Source organism: Pinus tabuliformis, chromosome 7 (assembly GCF_031772625.1).
Source record: "Pinus tabuliformis cultivar Carrire ecotype Pingquan chromosome 7, CPIR1, whole genome shotgun sequence".
In the NCBI taxonomy this organism is placed as follows: domain Eukaryota; kingdom Viridiplantae; phylum Streptophyta; class Pinopsida; order Pinales; family Pinaceae; genus Pinus; species Pinus tabuliformis.
The window spans coordinates 1,442,109,053-1,442,120,852 of NC_142293.1; positions in this window are offsets into that span (position 1 = coordinate 1,442,109,053).

Here is an 11,800-nt window from a genome sequence, read left to right on the forward strand (position 1 = left end):
CAGCATTCAGTTAAAAATCCACAAGTGTCACATTCATATCGAAAGTCACACTAGAAGAAAAGAGGATCCATAGCAGTCTTGTTGAGGCCGAAATCGTTCCACCATTGTTGAAGCCATTCACCTTGTCGTTGTCTTTGTGTGGTCCCTGTGGCCCCAAATTTTACTCTTATGTAGTGAGTTTTGTTTTTTCCATCTACATTCATGATGTCCCACCACAACTTTTTGTAGTCTGAAAAGTTGTAAATGGTATCCAGGAAGATAATTCTTGGATTACCCTGTGGCCACATTTCTGACATGTCGTACCATCCCGAACATATGGTTCGATTTATGGCAAGATATTTGTGGAATATTCTCTTCTAGTTGCTTCCTTCTGTCTAGATCATAGCGATATCTATAAAATTTTGGCTTAGGGATTCTTCAGCGAAATGTGCGGCCATCATACTCCTATGATACACCATGTCGTGTATCCATTTGCTACCTTTGGGATAGACTTTCCTTTCAGTTACTAAGTGTTGAATATCTAAATGAGGTTGCAAATTTGCATCGAGCACTTTTGCGTTTCTTAGTTGCCATGTTGGTTTCCATTTGGAACAATATTCTTCCCAGTTCTGTGTTTCAAAAATACTTTTCAGAGTCTCTGTATGTTAGGAAGGGTCCCATTCTCTTACTATCACCATGGCAGTGTCTTTCTGATTTAAATATTCTCTGCTTAGGAAGTCTGATAGACAATTCTTTTAGCCTTTGATGTGTTTGACTTCAAAGTCGAAATTTGCAAATAGAGCCTACTACCTTGCGAACTTAACTTCTCCTGCTTTCTTTATAGCTTTATTAAGGACTTTCTTTAGTGCAAAGGCATCTGTTCTTAAGAGAAACTTTTTATGTATCAGGTGGATATCAAATTTATCAATGTAGATCCATGCTACTTTGACCTCTTTTTCTATAGTAGAATAGTTTTTCCTAGGTGGGCTCTAGGTCCTTGAGACAAACTGAACTATTTGTTCTTTTCCTTCTTTCTTTTGCTTCAAAATTTCTCCCCAACCTTCATTGTTGGCCTCTATTTCAACAATTTTGAAAGAATCTTCATCAGCGATATGAAGAATATGAAGAGTTTTTACCTTCATTTTAATTCTTCTGACATCTTCAGTGTGGGCCTGAGACCAAGCTTCTAGATGTTTTTGTAGTCTTCTGTTGAGTAATAATCTATCTTTGGCGCAATCTTTGTAAAAGTTTCTTACATAGTTTAAATATCCCAAGTATCTTTGAAGGCTTCCTGGCCTTTCATAGACTCTGTCTTAGAACTTGAATTCTTATGAAAACATACAGACTTCAAAAAGCTAAGAATCTGGCCACTTTAGGTTCTCACCAAAGCTCTCACTCTGATGCACAGGCTTCTCAGATCGACCTCTAAAGAGATGGAAGCAAGAACTTCCTCCTCACACTCATACTCCGAATGAAGGAATATGTAATTAATGCCTATACAAATCCATTTCTCTCCAAACGATAGATAATATCATTAACGAAAATCTTAATTTCTATTGAATGGGTATAAATTAAAAAATAAAAAATAAAATTGTAATATCTTTTGTAAAAAATTAGTATAAATTATGAGTTGTTTTGCAATTAATTTGTTTATATATATATAAATTTAACTTTTTAAGATGTTTACATGAGTAATTAATAAAAAATTATTATTGTTATTGGTTAAGATTGGATTCTCCACAGTGAATTACAAATTATCAAATATTTCAATTTACTAATCAATAGAATCTAAATTCTAAACTTTAATACTAACTTGAATTTAATATTTTTACTTTAATTTAGTTACATTTAAACTAAGAGACATGCACTAGCTACTATATGTAGCCCTTGTTTTATTTTATTTTAGTGTAATATGTAGTTTAAATGTGATGGTACAATTTGAATGGACTCAATGGTTAAAAAATTGTGTTTCTTTATAAAAATATCATAAATTCAAAATTAAAAGAGGTAGAATATATAAATCTCAGTAAGTTTTGGTTAAAAAATTGTGTTTCTTTATAAAAAAATTATAAATTCAAAATTAAAAGAGGTAGAATATATAAATCTCGGTAAGTTCAAAAAAATAAAATAAAAATAATAATCTCTTATTTCATAAACATGGGAATCTTTTATATATATATATATATATATATATATATATATATATAATTAAAATATAATAATTTACATATTATATTTAGGAAAAAAAATATAATTTATTTTAAATACTTTAATTATATATTTTTTCCAAATTTAAATAAATGCATGTACAACCATTTTTAAATAGGTCAATTTATATAATGTTTTAAGAACATTTCATTAATTAATTTATAAAAAAATAGATTAAAAGATATTCATCATCTCATAAATTTGGAGGGCTATCTAGATGGCTAGGGTTCAGGATTGTAGCTCAATTGCCATCATAGGGCTTCATGCATTCGATGTACGTGGAACCCAAATTCTCAGTGTCCAACATTCTTGCTATGCAAATGGGCTAGTTCTAATCGGAGATGGTGTTGTAACAAGTTTGATAGAACCTGATCCAATTGATGATTCGTCTTTTAAATGGTCGAAAATGACTTTCCTTTCTCCCTTGCAAGGATTAGTAGGTTGATCTGGTCACTTCTATGTTGTACCATGGTGTCATGGTTGTTATGCTATAGTTTGGTGTTTTTTCCTTGCACATTCAGTTATTCCATTCACAGTTTCACAATTCAATAGAAGCATTTATGCATGATTTGGTTTTAAGGAGATCACAAGAAGGGTTTCAAAGCATCTAGACTAGTCAGCGGAAAGGATCGTGCAGATGGGGTTTGTTAGTTGTGCAGTTATGGACGTGCCTAAGGACACGAGATCTAGGTTACAGTGGTGATAGTCTCTGGTTTCTGGATGGGACACTATATTATGTGGAAAAGAGGCTCACTCCACATAACTGAAACCGGGATTTGACCAAGTCATTCCCAATTTTTGCAAAACATCTATTAGGGAGATCACATCTTCTAGAGGTTTGGGGTTCAAATCTAGTAACAGATCTCAAAAGGAAGCTACGAAAATCCACAGGTATTCTGACAAATATCTAGGTTTTGACTTATGAATGAAAACTCCTACAAGATGACAATTAGCTATAGGATTACAACATTGAATGTAACTCCTCCATCTTCATGACCCTGAGACTGCATAGAGGAAGTCCTAGAATGAGTAGCCACAATTCTCCAAATCTTCTACATGGATCCTCTTCGTTAGTCGAAAATCCTAAGGCCTCAATTTCATTCAAGGATGTTGTGAAAGGGAAAGTTATCAGTCCAAATAAATCCCCAATCTGACAAACCCAGGTCCTTACCTAGTTGAGAAAATGGAAAGAGCACCAGATCTATTAGTAAAACTGCCAGAAGTAAGTGGCATTTTCACCATTCTCCAAGCCAGAGCTCTTATATGTCTCTTTAATGGCTATTGGCCCAAGTCCAAGGATTCAACTCGACCAAGAAATGTGATATCTACCTACGTGTTAATGGATTTTTTGTGGTTCAATTTGACAATCAGGAAGATCTAGAATATGTCATTAATGCAGGCCCATGGTTTTGGAGAAGGGAAAGTCTCTTCCTAACTCGATGGTTTCCTGCTTTTGATGCCATAATGGTGGTCTTAAAGATGTTGGTATGGGTAAGGCTTCATAATATCCCTCTTCCTTTCTAGCACCACCAAGTTTTAGAAGGTATTGGAAATACATTGGGGAGATTTTTGAAGATTGATAAGGAAAGAGTTTAAAAATGTATCTTTACTTTTGCTCGCATCTACGTGGAGCTAGACATAAGAAAATGTTTACCACATTGCGCCCATCTTGTTCATCAGAATTTCAAGTGGACACAGTTGTTAGATTTTGAAAACATTAATTTCCAGTGTCAGATCTACCATCAGACAGGGCACATGCAAAACTCTTGTCCTCAAGGGAAAAAAAGGACAAAGAAGAGATCCCAAAAGCCAAAGGGATGGAAATTTCCAAATTCACCCTCTTCGGATAATGAAGAGTTGGACGAGGATCATCAATAACCAGAAGAACAAAATGAACAAGCCTCCCAGGTGGAGGAGGGAGAAAAGAAGAAAAAGATCCAGTCAATCATGTTGAGAAACCTAACGATCTAGGGATTTCAGGTCCTGAAAATCAACATGAGGAAAGTGACATCATCCAAGAAGCAATTGGAATAAAATGTACACATGTATCTGAGAGTTTGGACTCAGATAAAGAAATGTCAACAAAAAAAGACCATCAACTATAATGACAACTCTGAATTTAGCGTTTTGACAGAAAATACAAAAAATAAAAATAAAAAAGAGAAATTCAATTTCCCTGTAAATGATATTTTTTGGTAGCTAAGTTGCGCAAAAAAAATATTCATCATCTATACTTGCAAATTAAGGTAAACAATATATTAAATACATTAATGTTATAAATAATTTGATTAATTCATTAAAATAAGTGATTAAAAGATATTCATTATCTGTACTTGTGAATGAACGTAAGCCATAAAAAGTTTTAAATTTGGTTTGGTTTTATACAAAGAATTGATTCATTTTAAAAAACAATATAGGTTTAGTCATGATAAATTATTTTCTATCCTATTAAAATTAATTTCATATTGTAAAAATACTTATAATACTTAAGAATGTGTATCGTCTCGGTAATTTGGGCATACTTTTCCGAAGTATGATAAAAGAAAGTATACAATAGGTATGGTTCAAGTATTTTTAATATATATAGATATTAATAGTCGTTAATGTATATATATTAATTAGTATTAAAGTTTATTCATTATAACAATTGAATTTAATTATCATTTCATTTAAAAATATATAAAAAATAAAAAATATGAAATCAAATCTATAAAAAAATAAATAAAAATAACCATTATTGAATTGGGTTTAGATTTTGACTTGTGATTTTAAGCTCTATCGAACTTTATTTATCTAAATATATGTAAAAAAAAATGGTTGAACTTTATATATCTAGATATATTTTAAAAAAATGATTCTCACAACATTGTTGTAAAATTTGAGTTAAATGTTTTTTCTAATGATTTATTTTAGAATTTATTAGATAATTTGTGTTTCAAGGTTACTTTTAATATAATTATTATATACAAATTAATAATAATTATTATATATAAATTAATAATAATAATTTGATTTGAATTTATGAAGGGAATAAAATGAAATATAGATTTATAACCAAAACATAGAGATACAATGAAATTTGACTTCAGTTAATGAATGCAAAATGCTTAAACTATATACATGTAAAATGAAAGCAAACTAGCTCGAATGGTGGTAGTCTATCTTTGAGAAGAGATGTGATGGCTACATATTTTCCTCAACTGTGTTACAATAAGGCTTAGAGGCCTCCTTATCATGAACAAGCAATGAGAAACCTTAAACATAAAAAAACCTAACCCTCGGAAATGAAACGACAAGGGATTATGAGCCCCAATGGGGTAAATTGCAATGTCAACTTTCAGAGGTCATAACTTTGACATATGATCTTCATTTAGTGTGCATGATAGCCCATTTTAAAGGTTTACCCGAGGAGTACATTTTTTGATTGTTGATGTAAGTTTGTGAATATCGTCAACCCATTTCCCCAAAAAGTGTCATTTAGGGCCTCAAAATGGCTCTAAAAGTTCAAGACCTAAAAACTTCCAAAATTAGAAAACTGCCTAAGTATGAAAATTGAGTTGTGAACTAGTGGAATATGTGGGTGACCATCGATATCCACCTAGATCAGTCCTCCCACCTTAGGAAACAGTGGTCTCCATTGCGCTGAGTTCTTCCGTGAGATGGGCAAACTTCTGCTAAACTTGGCCCCTAGTGAGCCACTTTCCTTGGTGCGTGAGCTAGCTTGCTTTGACAACCTGATACAGTTGGATCCTCTGTTGGTGAGTGCCTTTAATCTTTATCCATTATATAATCAATTTTGGCTTGTCCGATGCAATCTAGGTTGAGCTTTTTCAATGTTAGTTTCTCTGCTATTTTTGATGTGTCTAACAATGGTGGAAAGTATGTCTGAAGGTGATCCACATTGAACACTAGGTGCATGCCAAGAAAGGGGGGATACTTAGCTCAAAAGTGTTGTCACCCATAACCTTGATGATGGTGTAAGGTTCATAGTGGAGTGGTCAGAAGCCTTTGATGGGCCCCTGCAAGATGTTCCATCTGTAAATGTAGCCAAAGCTTGTCTCCTACTTGAAACTTGTGTGGTGCCAAGAAAAATTTCACTAGTGTCCATTCTGCCACATTCCCTATTTAATATTTTCTTTAATGTCAATTTCATAAGTGTTGATAGCTACCATATGAGCTACTTGTTGCCTCCTGTTGAGTGTATTTGCTATTTGGTTTTCCTTTCTTTTGATATATTTTATTTCAAAACTAGATTTTCTACTAAGGTACAATCACCTTGCCTGCTTGACATTCAGCTTGGGTTGATCAAACAAATACCTCAACCCTCCATGATTTTACATCAATACAAGTCTCCTTCTAAGGAGGTAAATCCTCACATTTTTAGCACATGCACTATTGCAACTAATTCCATATCATGAGCGACATAGTCACTCTTTCTTTATTGATAACATACAACTTTTCCTTCTTGCATTAGGACTTTACCCAGTCCTTCCTTGCAAAAATCTATGCACACCATATAATATTTCTCTAAGTCTCTTATTCTCAGTATTGGTGCATGCATGCACAAATTTTTATGCTACTCAAAGATGACTACACATTCTCTTGTCCATTGGAGCTTAATTCCTTTCTTTGTAGCGTTGTGATTGGATTTCTAATCCTTGAGAAATTGTAGATGAACCTTTGGTAATAACTGACCAATCCCATGAAGGATCTTACTTTTTTCACATTCTGGGGAGTAAGCCACTCCATAATGGCCTTTATTTTATTAGGGTCTACTGCCACTCCCTCTTTAGAAACTATATGCCCCAAATATTTCACCTATGATTGAAATAAATCACACTTGTTGAGTTTTGCATAAATCTTGTGCTCTCTTAGTAGTTTTAAGATTGTAGCTAAATGTTTCTAATGCTCCTCCTTGGAGTTTTAATAAACCAATATGTCATCAACAAAACCAACACAAAATTTTCCAAATATGGATTTAGCACATCATTCATTAAACACATAAAGGTTTTTGGGGCGTTTGTGAGCCCAAATAGCACAACTACAAATTTGCAGTGCCCATCCCTAGTTCTAAATGCCATTTTGTGAATGCCCTCATCTTTAATGTGCACCTGATGGTACCCAAATTAGAAATTGATCTTCAAGAAGTCTCCAACTCCCCTTAGTTCGTCAAACATATCATCAATCCTTGGAAGATGATATATGTTCTTTATAGTGGATTTATTTAGTTATTTGTAATCAATACATAGTCTCAAGGTGTTTCCTTCTTCTTTACGAATATCACAGGTGCTCCCTAGGGGGACACAGTGGGTCTAATATATCCTATGTACAACATTTATTTTAACTAAAGTTTTAACTCTACTAGTTTTAGTGTATTCATACAATATGGAGATTTTTATATAGGAATTGTCCCTCTAAATAATTCTATGGAGAAATCAATTTCCTTATGTGGTGGTAGGTAGTCTTGGGATCTCTTTAGGGAGCATGTCTTCGATTTTTTTAAAAACTGGGTACTCCTATAAGTTGTTTCCACTAGTTTATGAGTCATTGGTCACTTGGACAATGAATAGCTGACATCTTTTTCGGTTGCATCGCTTCAGTTGCATCACTGTTATTTGCCTAACTATCACAAGATTTAGTTTCCCATATAGAATCATATTTTCCCCATGGTCATTGAGGCATTCAATTGACTTGCTAAAGTAATCCACCTTAGTTTTGTGAGCTTCTAGCCAATCCACTCTGATTAACACATCGTATGATCCTAGTGGTAATAAATTTAAGTATGCATTTGTGTGAATTCCATATATCTCTACTGAGCATGACCTCACCACATGTTCAACTCATTTCTTAGTCTCTGTGGCCAACTAAACCAACCACGACTTGTCATGGGTTGTGCTCTAGAACACACACTTTTCTGAAACTTGTGGACTTACATAACTAAAATTGGAGCCAAGGTCAATTAAAATTCAAATGATTTGGATTTTGACCATACCTTCCATTTTGAACATTGAGGTTTAATGATCGACGTGCTTGTTTTCCAATGCAAAATAAATCCATGGCACACTATGAGCCACATACTTCACGATAGTTTCTTCTTCTACATTGTACAACCTTGGACCATTCTGTTGTCATTGGGGATAGTCCCTCTGTCGTTGATTTTCTCCACAACTCCAACATTGTATAGGTTCTCCTTTGAATTGCTTATATTCTTCTCTTACAGGCCTTGTAAATCAGTCCTTATCAATAGTAGTAGTCTTTTACAAAAAATTTCCCTTAGCAATAGTGGCAAGCTTCTCATTTCCTCTTGTAGGCTTCTATCATTTCCCTTTAAAATTAGGTTTGGATTTTTCCTTCTAATCCATTCAAGACATAATCCTATTGTTGGATTATTCATAGAAATACTTCATTTTATTAATGGAATTCTACAATGTTTTAGGCTCATCAAATTCTATTTTGTCCCTAAATGCCTATGGAAATCCATTAAGGTACATTTGAATATTTGATTTCTCATCCTTGAGGTATGGCACATACTCAACAACTCCAAGAACTTAGTTGTATATTCATCAGCTATCAGCTAACCTAGATTATGCTCATAGAATTCCTTAGCTTTGATGTCATAGTATCCTTTAGACAAATACCTTTCCTTGACATACCTCTCAAATATCCTACATGAAGATTCTTTATCTCTGATATCTAATACATTCCTCAAATATTCCCATTAGATATTAGCCTTTCCCTTATAGCTGGAGATGGATACTCCTACCTTCATGTTCTCACAGTAGTCATGTATTTTGAAATACATGTTCATCCTAGCAGCCATGCGTCTGCTTCCTTAGCCTTATTCACCTCTCCATCAAATGTAGGAGGTCTCTCCTTCTTAAATTCTTCTGGCATGGAGTCTTTTCCTTTCCTCTTCTGTTGAAAGTGTCTTTTAGTTACAACACTAGACAATTGATCATGGGTGCTTCTCCTCCTCTCTGGGGTACTTATTAGACTTCCACCTCTAACTATATCCCTACTTATTTTTCTATGTATTTTCTTGGATTTGTTTCCTTCCACACCATAAATTCTCAATTCTTGCTTCCAAAGTCCTAATGAAATCTACCTAAACTTGTAGTTGGAACGTAGTTCACATTGCTTATGTATTTTCATATTTGATAGGATTTGCAATATGACTACATTTACTTCTACCTGCTTCTGTTGAGCTCAAGCAATGTTTTCATTGTTAGCCTTATGGCTTCTTAGCTTAGCTCTTAGACTTCTAAGAGTGTCTATCCAGTCAAGGGAACCTTCATCTCTTCTTTTCTCAACTAAATCTTCCTCCTAACCATGCTAAGTTCTGTTAGGGCTATACTGCACCATTCTGATGCTCATCCTTTTAATATTTGTTGTCCTTGGTCTCCTCTTATGTGTTGTTACACAAACATAGATGTTAGCCTATCAAATACCATAAAACAATATCTACCATAATCTTGGAAATATTCCATAAGCATATGGTTGTAAGGCTATCTAGAACACCAATTTTCAAGTTAGTTTATTTTTTAAAAGACAATTAATATATCAGAATCCACACTTGCATATATCATGCAATTCACAATCAAATGTTGCAAGCAACATACAATAACACACAACAAAAATCACTACTAATTACTACACTTTGTAATGGAGTTTAAAACTATCTCTCTAGACGCATTCTATTTATTCCTGAGCCATATTTGGGTCCAGTGTTGAACCATGCTTCGATACCACTTTGGAATGCTTCCTCCCATCCTCTAGCTCCTTTTATGTAGAATGGGAGTTGTTACTTTATTTTAATCCAACCTCCATGGTATCCTTATGGGAATAGGGTTATAAAATTCCTCCTATCGCAAGGTTAGTAGAATTAACCTTAGGTAACACCATCACATTACGTTCACAAAGAGCTTTCGAGTGATATAAATTTTATCCCTGATCTGATACCTAGATCAAAAGCTATGATCAATTAAAGTTAGTCAGTTAACTCCACAAAATGGGCAAGAAGCTACCATGTGGTATCCACATGGCACCCCCATCTCATCCAGGTGGATCAATATCATCTCAAGGTGCCAATGTAACCATGCCTAGGTCCATGTGGTGTTCACCGAATTACCTAGCATCAAGGACCCACGATCCCTACCCTTAGTGCATGAATCCATTTATTCACGTTATATATGGATCATAAGAAAGTTCAATGTTCCGACAAGTCCTCACTTGGTAATGGTCTTGAACCTCTAGACTAGCTCCTCTCCACATGTGTGTCTGGGCCTAGCCCACATCTAGGCCTCCTAGACTTATGCCCTTACCTGCATGACTGGATGCATCCACCCAACTCTGTTTAAGTTAGGCCTTATGCCACTTTTCGTTGTGAGGGCCCCACCTTGGATTTCCATTGGAATATTATTTTCTATGGGATTTATCCCTGAACACCACAACGTGCCACCCATGAAAGGTCCCACATGGAATATGGCTTATCTAGTTCATTTAAAATCTGTATCGAAGTATATCTAACCTAATTAGGATCTGGTGCCACATTGAATTATTTCTTATCATCTCCCTTGAACATTCAGACTCCTAGACATGTTGAGACTACCTACATCCTCCTCAGATACAAAGGAAATTTCTACTTTATTTGTATAGAATGACTTTCTGAATTTCCTTCAAGTGTTTCAAGGGTTTAGCCAAGGGTTCTCTCGAGACCCTGATTATACCTAAAACACACAAATTCATAGGAAAATATATATCCGTAAGTCGAGAATTTTTTTCTTCAAGTGTTGACCATTAATTAAATACACTCATAGAGAGGCAAGTCTAATTACTAATATATATTATAACCATCCAGTCCATGGCCACTTCTCTCTGTGATTTTAACCACAATAAGGGCCAAATTCCTATGATATTTGTGTGTGTGTGTTTGTAAATATAGAATTATTTATTCCTTCTATTACTCCATGAGTAAGGAAGGAATAATAAGTCATGCACAACAAGAAATCCATGCAATTCATAGCAAGTCCTACATAACTCTTTGGTAGTATAAATTTTTAATTCTCAGACATAGAGACTCTCTAATAGTCATGACACTTGATCATGGAATTTCACACAACATAACATACTAATTGGATTCTTACAAAGACATCAACAATCATAAAAGTAGCTAAGAATATATTAACAACTACATGGATCCACAAGTCCCTCATACCATGTGAGTAATCACATAACCTCTTCATTGCAATACACAAAAGGTACAAATTCCTTCATTAAAGGTGTTGATATAGTTGTACAACATATTAAAATTAATCATCATTCACATTACATAATATGAAAAGAGGTACGAGTAAGTAACTTAGCTTACCATTTAAATGACAAGAAACTAAGAGAGCAACTTCAACTCTCCTCCTAATTGTAGGCTAACTGCATTGTTGATCTCTCTTGTAGTTAACCACCCCTAAGCCATATTTAGAGCCTAAGGAGTGAAGAGATCAAGGTAAATTTTCACCTGTTAAGTTAAAAAACATGGATTTAATTTAGAGCACACAATGCCTCCACCTACAATATGACAGGAATCCAAAGTGAACAGTGTCTCCACCCAAACAAACAC